Source organism: Neomonachus schauinslandi, chromosome 11 (assembly GCF_002201575.2).
Source record: "Neomonachus schauinslandi chromosome 11, ASM220157v2, whole genome shotgun sequence".
NCBI classification, from domain to species: Eukaryota; Metazoa; Chordata; class Mammalia; order Carnivora; family Phocidae; genus Neomonachus; species Neomonachus schauinslandi.
Genome location: NC_058413.1, coordinates 28,034,776 through 28,048,588, shown reverse-complemented (window position 1 = coordinate 28,048,588; position 13,813 = coordinate 28,034,776). Strand labels below are relative to the sequence as shown.

At 35.7% G+C, this 13,813-nt stretch overlaps 1 protein-coding gene across 3 annotated transcripts in view; it reads right to left on the bottom strand.

Moving 5' to 3' along the window:
- IMMP1L (inner mitochondrial membrane peptidase subunit 1) overlaps positions 1–13,813 on the bottom strand; it is an 80,908-nt gene that overhangs the window by 58,294 nt on the left and 8,801 nt on the right. For 2 of the 3 annotated variants that reach the window (XM_021685336.2, XM_021685338.2), the window contains exon 2: positions 1,795–1,907. The exons of the other annotated variant lie outside the window; for it this stretch is intronic. The gene's annotated coding sequence lies outside the window, so the exon portion shown is untranslated. The remainder of the gene's footprint in view (positions 1–1,794; positions 1,908–13,813) is intronic. 3 annotated transcript variants of the gene reach the window in all.

The window sequence follows — 13,813 nt, the reverse complement described above, 5'->3', positions numbered from 1 at the left end:
CAAGCCTCTCCCCAGGCATCTTAATTCCACCCTAACTGCTGCTACATCTAAATGCCTTAGAACTCCTCCTCTCCCTAAGCTCCCCAGTACACTGAAGAGTCCTCTCTGATTTTACATTGAGATCTCTAATTCTTTATACCCTTCTCTTACAAAATAACAAAAACATTTCCAATAAAAATATTAAATTGTTTACAAAAAATTCGTGATTCCATAAAGATTAAAGAGACAAAAAGTGAAAATATTGCTGAGAAATACACATAAAAATGATAAAAATTATATAGAGTTTATATAAATAATTACCATAAAAATCAAGACATTCGTTACTTTCAAAGAAAAGGAAGATTATATCAAGGGTTTCTGGGATGCCAGTAAAGATCTATGGTTACATGGATGCTTGTTTTATATTTATTCCTTTTACTATACATATTTTTTTTTAAAGATTTTATTTATTTTTTGAGAGAGAGAGAGCACCAGCAGGGGGGAGGGCGAGAGGGAGAAACAGACTCCGCACTGAGTGGAGAGCACAATGCAGGGCTCGATCCTTGGGACTCTGGGATCATGACCTAGGCTGAAGGCACACACTTAACTGACTGAGCCACCCAGGCTCCCCTACATTTATGTTTCTATATGATGTTATGTTTTATAATAAGTTTAAAATGGTATGTTTTCTGAAATAATATATTTTTATAGAGAAGGAAAAGAGGGTTCCTCTTTTTTGCTAACAATTTATTTTCTTGTCTACGTTTCTAATTTTTATTGTAATATTTAATAATAAAGAAATAAGTTACTATGCCTAATTCTCCACAATCTTAATTAAGAGTCAATTTCACAGGCTTTCCCATGGCTACAAAAAAATATAAGAATAGCTACCCTATTAAATCTTTGCTTAGCTCAATGTTGTTTCTGTTACTTTTTCTTCTTTTCAACGAAATGTATGCTTACTTTCAAAAATAATCCACATTATATCTAGGTAATAATTTTATACAGGCTGCACTCCAAAAAATACATTTTAGCTCATGAGAAAGAAGAAAAACACTCTTCTTAACTGTCACACATTTTCTAACAATTTTGGGAGCACCTGTGTATGCACACAATGTGAGGTTTCGTAATAGGATGGACATAGACAGGACACTTGAGGTCCAACCCAACGTCACTCTGTAAATATTTTCACTGTGTGTACTAGAAAACATGATAGTTGGATTATATGATGAATATACAAAGCAAGTTAAACTTAAAGTCCACCGTATAAAGTGTAGCATAGGGTGATCCATTAAAAATAGATCCAATAATGCCTAATTTAAATTATACTGGAGCTGTTTTAAATATTTTCTTTGGAAAAACAGAAGTACAGGAAATTAAATTACAAAAAAACAAAAAATAAAAATAATAAACTGACTTCAGTTATAAACATTATATACATACAATTTAGGAAATCCCATCATCTACAAGCATCTTTCAATGTATGTTTGTTGTAACTTGTAGATACCACTACACAAGCAGACAATGAAATGTAGAAGCAAGACCATCAGCACCTTCATCATACTCCAGATATCACACAATCACAATGGTATCACCCATTACAATAGTAAAGTTGTTTTTGTTGTGTACTGTTGTTTTTCTATGAATGCACCCTCTTTAGTGGATTCCGCTAACCAGTTATTTGCCCATCTATTAAGTGCCAACTTTAAAAAATTGCACTGTGTCCAGCAGGGAGCAGCATTACAACATTCATAAGACTTAACATGAACACGAAACTGACAGAAGAAAAAGGAGAAAAAAAAAAAAACCACTTACCATAGATCTGTTCTACAATACATTCAATTTTTAGGGCAAATGCAAGGCTTCCAGAAAAAAACATCTAAAGCATGTCTCAAAGTATATATGGATAATCCACAAATTCAGGATTCCTAAAGCAGGAAATCAAAATTACATGAGGTAAAGAATTCCCTCAGCCATGCTGGCTGAATTAGCATATAATATGACTAAATGTCTCTTAGTTGTTAAGGTATATATTCCTCTTAGTGGGTCAATGGGATTTTGAATTCAGATATATGATAATACTTTGGATAAAACAATTAAAAATACCCCAGAATAGTAAAGTCCTTTATCCACCAGAAAATCTAAGCAGAAGTTGGGGCGCCTGGGTGGCTCAGATGGTTAAGTGTCTGCCTTTGGCTCGAGTCATGATCCCAGGGTCCTGGAATCGAGTCCGGCATTGTGCTCCCTGCTCCTTGGGAGCCTGTTTCTCCCTCTGCTTCTCTCTCTCCCTCTCTGTCTCTCATGAATAGATAAATAAAAAATCTTTAAAAAAAAACAAGCACAGAGGGGGAAAAAAAAAAATCTAACCAGAAGAAAGTAAGTGCGTGACGTATCAATCAAACTAGAGAGAACGGTGGTCAAGGACTTAAAGGAGTTGATCAGCCAAATATATGCAGTTCTAATATATTAAAGTCTAAACAATTTGCAAGTAACAGGATATAATGTCATTTCTACATGTCAACATGAATATTTGAAGTTAATTTTAACACTGAAAAGGCAGCAGAGAAGTAGTGTGTAATGCAGGTATGTTAAGACTGACTAGTCAAATACTTACTGAATACAAGTAATGCACATGATAATGCAGAAAAACTCTGTGATGAGTTAAAATGTGACAAATGAAAAACATACTATGTTTGTTACTGTCTTGGATGTCAAAACCTGCCTCCTACTCAACTAAAATAGCTCCATGTCTGGTCTTATGACTGAAAAAAAATTTTTTTTTCCAATTATAAAATGAACTTTCAGTTATAGAATAAGTAAGTCATGGGATATAATATACAGCATAGGGAACATAGTTAAATAACTTTGGTGACAGATAACTAGACTTATCATTTCATAATGTATAAAAATAACAAATTACTATGATGTATACCTGAAACTAATAGGATACTGTATGTCAATTTTACTTCAAAATAAAGATTTATTTCCACTTTTATCTGAGATGTTAAACAGTTTGCTTCATATGTGTTTACATGCAACATTTCAGTGTCTACACTGAAAAATAAAATTTTGCCATTAAAAGATAACATGAATATTCATCTTTAAATATTCATGATTATATATAATTTACATAATACACATCATCACAAATCAATATATTATTAATATATGAATATATATTTATTTAAAATTTAATGAATAATATGTAAAATGGTTCCTACTATTTTCTTCCAGCAAAATAATATGAAAAGCTTGACTTAAGTATATGATAGCAAGACTACAGTGATTCTCTAACAATTATCATTAATTTTAATGAAGTCAAAAGAAACTGATTTATTAATCTTCTACCCTTTAAGTTATTCATGGCATTATTTCTAATATTTTGCCCTGCTTAAAGTCTTTCTCTTATCCTATTTCTTGCTTTTGCTTTTGTACGTTTCACTTTTTGTGATACTTATTTCTACCAGTCTATCTTCCCTCTCTTTTCTTTTTTTTTTTTTTTTAAAGATTTTATTTATTTATTTGACAGAGACAGAGATAGCGAGAGCAGGAGCACAAGCAAGTGGGAGTGGGAGAGGGAGAAGCAGGCTTCCCACCGAGCAGGGAGCCTGATGTGGGACTTGATCCCAGGACCTTGGGATCATGACCTGAGCCGAAGGCAGCCGCTTAACCGACTGAGCCACCCAGGCGTCCCTTCCCTCTCTTTTCTAATACATTTGTTTCAATCTCAATTTTTGTTTTATTCAAACTCCTCCCTTTATGACCCTACCATCTTTTTCTCTTTGTTAGGACCCTCAAAAGTGAGTTTTTTCTCCAACAGTCTGCTTAAATATACTCTTTACCCATTTACAGGCACTGTCCTTGCTCTTAACAATCTAACTGATTGGAAACTCAAAAAACTTATATTGTTGTTACTTGTAAAAATATTTTTTCCACTGAGTTATTTAAATATTTGAAGAACTCACTAAACATTTTGGAGTCAATCTTGAAACTCAAAAATTTTAAGAAAATTTAACCTCGCACACTCAGTCCAATCAATTTGAGACCACCACTATTCTAATAAAGAGGTGATTTAGGATCTCACCACGTCAGTGTGAATAAATACTGAGTAACAAACTTTTTAAAGTCAACAGAACTTTAGTGCTTTTTATTCATGTGTGTCCATGCGCATATGCACACTATCCTCATTGAAAAGCAAAGATACATGAAATAAACCCTTCTAATAATATATTGTCAAGTCTGAAAAGAAGAGTGATTTCCCTGTTCAGGATTCTCTAATATGAATATTAACATTAATGGTATTAGTATATTAAAAAATAATCTCAAAATATCACATACAAGTAATTTAAAAATTATGAATAGATTATAATGCATTTATAATATAATTATCTAAAAAGAGACTGTAGTGAGTTGGGTAATGTTCCTCCCTCCCCTTTAAATTCATGTCCACCAAGAATTTCAGAATGTGACTTTATTGGGATGTAGGGTTTCTGTGGATATAATTAAGGTAAAGATCAATATAAGATCATACTAGATTAGGGTAGGCCCTAAATCCAATGAGAATGTCCTTATAGGAGACAGAAAAGGACACAGAGAGACACAGAGAAAAAGACAATGTGAAAATGGAGGCAGAGGTTGGAGTTATGCTGCCACAAGCCCAGGCACAACAGGAGCCACAAGAAGCTAGAAGAAGCAAGGAAGGATTCTCCCCTTGAGCCTTTGGAACAAACATGGCTCTACTGACACCTTGATTTTGAACTTCTGGTTTCCCAAACTGACCAAGTCAAAATTTCTGTTTTTTTTTTTTTTTAAGATTTTATTTATTTATTTGACAGAGAAAGACACAGCGAGAGAGGGAACACAAACGGGGATTGGGAGAGGGAGAAGCAGACTCCCTGCCGAGCAGGGAGCCCGATGCGGGACTCGATCCAGGGACTCCAGGATCATGACCTGAGCCGAAGGCAGTCGCTTAACCAACTGAGCCACCCAGGCGCCCAAAATTTCTGTTGTTTTAAGCCACCAAGTTTGTAGTAATTTGTTATGGAAATCCTAGGAAATCAATACAGATTTTGGTATTGGGAAGTGGAATGTTGCTCTGACACCTAAACATAAAAGAAAACTGAAGAGAGCGTTGGTAGATTGCCTTGAAAAGGCTGCTGGTAGAAACAGACATATTAAGGAGATTCTGGTAAAGGTTCAGAAGGTAGTGGACAGGATGGCAGAGAAAAACTATCATCTTAGAGAATACATATATTGTCAGGAGCAGAATGTTGTAGAAATATGAATGTTAAAGGGGCTTCTGGTAAAGTCTCAAGAAGGAAATGAGGGACAGGTTATTGGACGCCAGAGGCAAGGCAATCCTCATTATAAAGTAGCAGAAAACCTGGGCTGAAATGTGCTCTACCATTGAGTGAGAAGCAGTACTTGTAGGCAATGAATTTGTTTATTTAGCTGAAGAGATTTCCAAGCAAAGTGTTAAAGGTGTGTACTGGTTTCTCCTTGCTGCTTATAGTTAAATGCAAGAGAAAGAGATAAATTGAGAAAGGAACTGTTAAGCAAAAAATCAGCACCAGACAACTTGGACAATTCTCAGCCCCTCTAGACTGCGAAAGATGCTAACATCACAAATCACTAGGAAAATACAAATCAAAACCATAATATCACTTCAAACTCAAGAGGATGACTATTATCCAAAAAAACAGAAAACAAAAGTTTCCAAGCACAGAGAGAAACTGGAACCCCTGTGCATTGTTAATGAGAATGCAAAATGGATCAGCCACTGTGGAAAACACTTTGGCAGCTCCTCACAAAGTTAAACATAGATTTATCATATGATCCAGCAATTCCACTCCTGGATCCCAAATCCACTACTTCTACCTTTAGATAGGTATATATCTAAAGGAACTGATAGCACAGACTCTAACAGATATTTGTGCACCAATGTTCATTGCAGCATTACTCAACTAGTGTCTTATCAAAAAATGTATGGATCAGGGTTCCTGAATGGCTCAGTCGGTCGACAGTCCGACTCTTGGTTTCAGCTCAGGTCACGATCTCATTGGTGGTGATACTGAGCTCCGTGGCAGACTCTGCTCAGTGTGGAGTATGCCTGGGATTCCTTCCCTCTTCCTCTCCCTTGCCCTCCGCCCCTCCCCTTGTTCTCTCTAAAATAAATAAATAAATCTTTAAGGAAGAAAATGTATGGATAAGCAAAATGTGCTATATTATGTACAATGAAATATTAATCAACCATAAAAATAAATGAAGTTTTGGTGCATGATATAAGATGGATGAACTCTGTTAGCTATCATATGTGATGATCATTTTCCGTCACTGAGCACTGGAATATATTCACTTCAGAGCTTATCAGTAGTTCAGTCATGATTCCCTAATTGAAGTAGTTATGCCAACCCTCTTAGGTGGCTCAAGGTCTTGAGCCCTTTCTTTTTTTTTTAAGGAAATTTTTTTTGTGATAAAATTTACTGTTTTAATTATTACTAAGTGTACAATTCAGTGCCATTAGGTATATTTTGTTAGCATTAGGCAAACGCTAACAAAGAACAAATATATGATTCCACTTATATGAGGTATCTAGACAGGCAAACTCATAGACAGGAAGTAGAATAAAAGTTACTAGAGGTCAGGCAATGGAGGAATGGGGAGCTATTGCTCAATGGGGAAACTGGGATGATGAAAAAGTTCTGAAAACAGAGTGGCAACGTTTATAAAACACTGTAAATATACCCAATGGCACTGAATCATACACTTAGTAATAATTAAAACAGTAAATATTATCACAAAAAAATTTGCCTTAAAAAAAAAAAAAAGAAAGGGCTCAAGACCTTGAGCCACCTAAGAGGGTTGATATAACTACTTCAATTAGGGAATCATGACTGAACTACTGATAAGCTCTAAAATGAATATATTCCAATGCTCGGTGACAGAAAATGATCATCACATATGATAGTAATTCATTAATTCCATGTGAATTCATTTAGGAAATGTTAATAGAAAAAGGAAACATGATTTGCTTTATTTTTAAAACAGATTTAACCTCAGAATACCAGACTATAAATTTATTTTCAAATCTTTCATTATGAAGAATGATAAAATTATACAGGTATACCTCAGAGATATAGCAGGTTCAGTTCCAAACCACCACAATAAAGCATGTATCACAATAAGGTGACTCAAATTAATTTTTTGATTTTCTAGGGCATATAAAAGTTACATTTACGCTATACTGTAGTCTATTCAGTGTGCTTATGTTTTAAAAATGTACATACCTTAACTTAAAAATAGTTTATTGCTAAAAAATGCTAACCATCATCTGAGCTTTTGGTGAGTTGCAATCTCTTTGCTGATGGAGGGTGCTGTCTCAGTGTTGACCGAGGTGCTGTTTGCTGAAGGCTGAGTGGCTATGGCAATTTCTTTAAGTAACACAATGAAGTCTGCCACATGGCTTGATTATTCCTTTCATGAATGATTTCTCTGTAGCATGCAATATCATTTGATGGCACTTTACCCAGAGTAGAACTTTCAAAATTAGAGTCAATCCTTTCAAACTCTGCCACTGCTTTATCAGCTAAGTTTATGCAACTTTCTAAATCCTATTGTCATTTCAACAATCTTCACAGCATCTTTACCAAGAGCAGATTCTATCTCAAGAAACCACTTTCTTTGCTCATTCATAAGAAGCAACTCCTCATCCATTCATGTTTTATCATGACATTGCAGCAATTTGGTCATGTCTTCAGGCTCCACTTCTAATTCTAGTTCTCTTGCTATTTCCACATCTGTAGTTACTTCCTCTGCTGAAGGTTTGAAACCCTCGAAGTCAACCATGAGGGTTGGAATCAACTTCCTCCAAACTCTTGTTAATGTGGACATTTTGACCTCTTCCCATGAATCAGGAATGTTCTTAATGGCATCTAGAATGGTGAATCCTTTCCAGAGGCTTTCAATTTACTTTGCCCAGATCCATCAGAAGAATCACTATCGCAGTTACAGCCTTATGAAATGTATTTCTTCAATAATAAGACTTGAAAGTTGAAATTACTCCTTGATCCACGGGCTGCAGAATGGATGCTGTGTTAGCAGGCATGAAAACATTAATCTCATTGCACATCTCCATAAGAGCTCTTGGGTGACCAGATATGTTGTCAATGAGCAGTAACACTTTGAAAGCAATCTTTTTTTTGTGGCAGTCTCAACTGTGAACCTAAAATATTCAATATACTATGTTGTAAATAGATGTGCTGTCATCCAGGGTTTGTTGTTCCCTTTATAGAGCACAGTAAAATAGATTTAACATAATTCTTAAGGGCCTGGGATTTTCAGAATGATAAATAAGCATTGGCTTCAAGTGACCAGCTGCATTAGCCCCTAAAAGCTTAGAAGCTTTGAAGCCAGACACTGACTTCTTCTACCTATGAAAGTCCTAGATGGTATTTTCTTTCAATAGAAGGCTATTTTGTCTATGTCTACATTGAAAATCTGTATTTTATCATGGCCACCATTGTTAATGATCTTAGTTAGATCTTCTGTAATACTTGCTGCTTCACCATGTACTTTTATGTTATAAAAACAGCTTCATTCTTCAAACCTCATGAACCAACCTCTGCTAGCTTCAAACTTTTCTTCTGACACTTCCTCATCTCCCTCAGCCTTCAGAGAACTGAAGAGAATTAGGGCCTTGCTCTGGAATAAACTTTGGCTTAAAAAATGTTGAGGTTATTTTAATCTTCTATCCAAACCACTAAGACTTTCTCCATGTCAGCAACGAGGCTGTTTCACTTTTTTGTCATTCATGTGTTCACTGGAGTAGCCTTTTTAATTTCCAAGAATTTTCCTTTGCATTCACAACTTGGCTAACTGTTTTGGCACAAGAGGCCTTTCAGCATATCTCGGCTTTCAACATGCCTTCCTCACTAAGCTTAACCATATCTGGCTTTTGATTTAAAGTGAGAGATGTGGAACTCTTCCTTTCACTTGAAGACTTACAGGCTACTGTCAGGTTATTAATTGGCCTAATTTCATGTCTCAGAGAATAGGGAGGCCCAAGGAGATGCAGAGAGATAGAAAATGACTGGGAGCAGTCAAAACACACATCACCTTTATTGGTTAAATTCACTGTCCTATATGGGCACAGTTTGTGGTGTCCCAAAACAATTACAATAGTAATATCAAAGATCACTGATTACAGATCACCGTAACAATAATAATGAAAAAGGTTAAAATACTGTGAGAACTACCAAAATGTGACACAGAAACATGAAGTGAGCAAATGCTGTTGGGACTTTCTCAATGCTGGGCTGCCACAAACCTTCAATTTATAATAAATGCATTATCTGTGAAGTACAATAAAGCAAGGTAAAATAAAACAAGGTATGACTATAATACAAAATGACCTTTAGCTTTTTTTTTTTAACTTTCCATTTGGGGAATGAAAAAATATAAAAAGTAAAACTGTGACATTAAAATTCTAAAGATTTTTTTTTTTTTGAGAGAGAGTGTGCAAGCGGGGTTGGGGGAGCAGAGGGGGGGAGAGAGAAAATCTTAAGCAGGCTCCATGCCCAGCTTGGAGCACAATGCAGGCCTCAATCCCACAACCCCAGGATTATGATCTGAGCCAAAATCAAGAGTCAGACACTTCAGTGACTGAGCCACCCAGGTGCCCCAAGATTTTTTTTTCTTTAATCAATATCCATGTATTATCTTATAGTTGTGTAGATTACCAGCATAGACAGTCTTGATTGGGTTCTCTGCTCAGGTTATCACAAAAAAACAAAAATCAGGATATCAGGCTGAGATCTTTTCTAGAGTCACTAGGGAGGAATCCACTACCAACCTTTTCTAGGCTGGTGGCAGAATCCTGTTCTTTGCAGCTGAGAAATGGTCTAAAGTTGTATTTGCTGTCAACTGAGAGCATCTCTCATCTCCTTAAGGTGTTCTGCATTCCTTTTCCCATGGTCCCTCCACCTTCAGACCCAGCATGTCACATTCTTCAAGTGTTTTGATTTTAACGTCCTCTTCTTTACCAGCTAGAGAATATTCTCTTTTTCTTTTTTTTTTCTTTTTTGTGAAAGGTATCATGATTAGCTCAGGCTCACATGGTCAGTCTCCCAATCTTTAGGTCAACTGTGCCATATGACAACATAATTGGGGAAGTGATATCTAATAATGTTCACATGTTCCAGGGCTTAGGGTGGGTCATTGTTGGGAAGCCATATTCAATAAAATTCTAAAGATTTTTAAAAGCAAATAGTTTTAAATTATTAAAGATCTTGTTTCAGTGCTAGACAATCCTAAAAAAGTTCTTTAACCTTAACTGAAATTAAAATTTCCATGCTCTGGAGAAACAAAGGGTCTAATTTCCCTTTCACCAGATTAACATAGGTCTTAGGAAACTCGGAATCATTCATCTCTGGGTTAAATATTTGAACTCACTATCCCAGTTGTTTCATATCACATTTTCTCACCATCCTGGTCACTCTGAATAGCAAGGGAAACAGGCTTCATTTCTTATGCTAATATCCATAAATTGAATAAATAAAGGGCTATCTTTAGGAAGATACTGAGTTTGTATCCAGGTGCAACTAGTATATAAGGGCATGGATTTTTATCATCAAACAGCTTAGCTCTGCTGTGAATCCTTGTTCTACCACTTATTAGCTATGTGACTATGATGACTAATTTTATGTGCCAACTTAACTAGGCCATGGGATACCAAGAAATTTGGTCAAACATTATTCTGGGTGTTCCTGTGAGGGTATTTATGGAATAGATTAACAGATCATTAGACCCAGTGCAGTAGATCGCCCTCCCTCATGTGAGTGTGCATCATCCAATCCATTGAAGGTCCGAATAGAAGAAAAGGCTGATCCTCAGGCCAGTACAAGGGAGGGAAAAGCATCAACATACTAGACACTTTGAGGTATTTTTATAAGATAGGACATATGAAATCATAATGATAGGTTAGAGTGGAAATGGCAGAGTTGAGTGGTTGTGAAAGAGGTGGTAAGGCCTACAAAATGTAAAATATTTACGATCTGGTCTCTGAAAATGCTGACCTCTGGCCAACCGCACACACAGGAGAATGTTTCAGGGAAGATAGAGCACTTTAATTCTTGTGACTCCAAAGGGGTTGTGGGCTGAATCAACAGTTACGGAGGATAACCTACTAAAAAAAGGTAAAAACTGCCTGAGAGGAACTTGGGCTCCAAGTATGGCGGGTGGAAACATAGGACAGGATCCTCCTTAACTGGCTAATAGAGAAGGGCCTGGCCTATCTGCTTATCCACTCTAAGCAAAGCACACCAATAAGTAAATCATATCCACCTACAAAAAACTCTCTATCATTTAGGGTAAAGATTTGCTAGAGAAACAAAAAAGAAAAGCTACTCCAGTAATCTATATGATTTAACTGGTCATACATCAACATGAATGGACAACCAAGGATCACCAACATGTAAGGAAACCATAGGAATGAAAAAGGCCCATGATGAAAAATAATATAAGCAACTCTAGAGAAAACAGAGGTAATTCGAAGAGGTTAGAAAAAAGAAAAAGAATTCGATTTAACATCTTTGGAGAAACTGCATAAGATATCGCAGCTATAAGACAAGATGTGTATGAAAGAGTAGGATTAAAAGAAGAGTTTAAATAAATTTAAAATGGAAAGCTTGTCCACCACCACCACCTCCCCCCAAATACAGAAAAACTTGAAAAGCTGGAAAAGGTTGAAGAAATACAGAGTAATAACCCAGTGTGGGTAATGATCTCTCTAAAATAGTGCAGGAAAAGAGACTCCTCTCTCCCCTCCAAAACACACACACACACACACACACACACACACACACGGAAAAATAATGGAAAGGACCCAGACAATACAGAGTTGGAGAAAGAAAATATATATATTCCGAGACACATCTTTGATCTAGAGTAGAGACTGTCAAACTAGGGCCCATGAGCCAAATCCTGCCAGCACCATTTTAACAAATAAGGTTTTACTATAACACAGAATGCTTATTTGTTTACATGCTGTCTGAGGCTGCTTTTGTACTAACTACAACAGTGAAGTTAAATAGTTGCAACAGGGACCATATGTTCTGCAAAGCCTAAAATATTTACCATTTGGTCTTTTACAGAAAAAATTGTCAAATCTTGATCTAGAGCTACGCTGTCCAATAGAGTAGCAGCTGGCCAAATGTAGTGTTGAAATTTAAATAATAAAATTAAAAATTCAGTTCCTCAGTCATATCAGCCACACTGCAAGCATGCAGTAGCTATATGTGTATAATGGTTATTGTGCAGGACGATGTAGATATACAACTTTTCCATCAATACAGGACATTCTACTGGACAGGGATTATTTGGAAATTACCATAACAGATTACTAGAACTGTATTTTAATTATTGCTTTAAAAAGTACTGTAGTGCAAAACAAAAAATAGGTAAGAGAAGCAGGAAGAAAGATAAAATTCAGAAAAAACCAGAAATTAGTAATGTTGGAAATGGAAATAATTAATGCATAAATCTAAGATGTCATTCTATGAAAATAGCTTTAAAATAGGTTTTTTAAAAATAATGCTTCAAAGGTATTCAGAGAGAAGAAATGAGAGAAAAATCCAAAGATATAGCATTACAAATGAGTAAATATCATCATAGATATGGAAGAGATTACAAACGAATTCAATGTAGGAAATGCAATTAATTAATGCTATCAAAATTAAAAATAATCAAAAAGAGTGTTTCCTAAGAAAATATAATTCAAAGAAAGAAAGAATAATTACACGGAACAAGAGTCACGAAGAAAAAGTTTTAAGAAGTAGTATAATAGATGGCTCCAATTTAGTTCTGAGTTAACAAGGAAAATGTTTGCTCGGATTTTTAATTTTCATCTTATACTGCAAGAAACTTCATATCCAGTATATAAAGTATAAACATACTTCACATCCAGACTCTTAAACTAGAAAACAGCAGTCCAAAATAATATATTTCCCTCTCTTAACACTATTCACTGTACCAAGAATTATATATTTCTTTACAGGGGAGCTTCACTAGTCTGTGTGACACTCCATGCAAAATCAGATGTAAGAAGCTTCAAATGGAATGGTTTTAAATATTTAGCCTTACCCTGGACTTCCATAACTATTCATACTGAAAATGAACTGATCACATCTCACCAGTAATGTCCATGATAATCAGAACAACACACAGGCTTAGATTAACATAACATCTTTATGCTTAGGAGAGTCCTCAAGTTGACACATGAAAGGAGCACCTGACACCAGTCAGTAGTTGTTCAATTCCTTTACTTGGGTTACACACAAAAATAAAGAATAGTCTCAGTTTAGGAGATATTCCAATACTGGGCCATTCTAGCTCTGGAATTTCTTTTTCTTTTACCACTAAAAATTTTTAGTGTTCTAGTGTTTACTACTAAAAATGTCTTATAGATACATTTACTTAACAAATCTCCTTGAACCAAAACCTGTTTACCTTTTGACACATTTACCCTATTACACTGAAGACATGATTATACAATAGATTTTTATTATTTTTTTTAAAGATTTTATTTATTTGAGAGAAAGTGAGAGAGAAAATGCATGAGCCGGAGGAGGGGCAGAGGGAGAAGCAGGCTCCCCGCGGAGCAGGGAGCCCGATGTGGGGCTCAATCCCAGGTCCCCGAAGGCAGACGCTTAACCTACTGAGCCACCCAGGTGCCCCTACAATAGATTTTTAAATTTTAAACTCCCCAGTTTTCTGTTTATATTTAAACATCCACTAAAATTAGGATGAACGTAAGTACTCATGTGCCCTGGACAGTCCC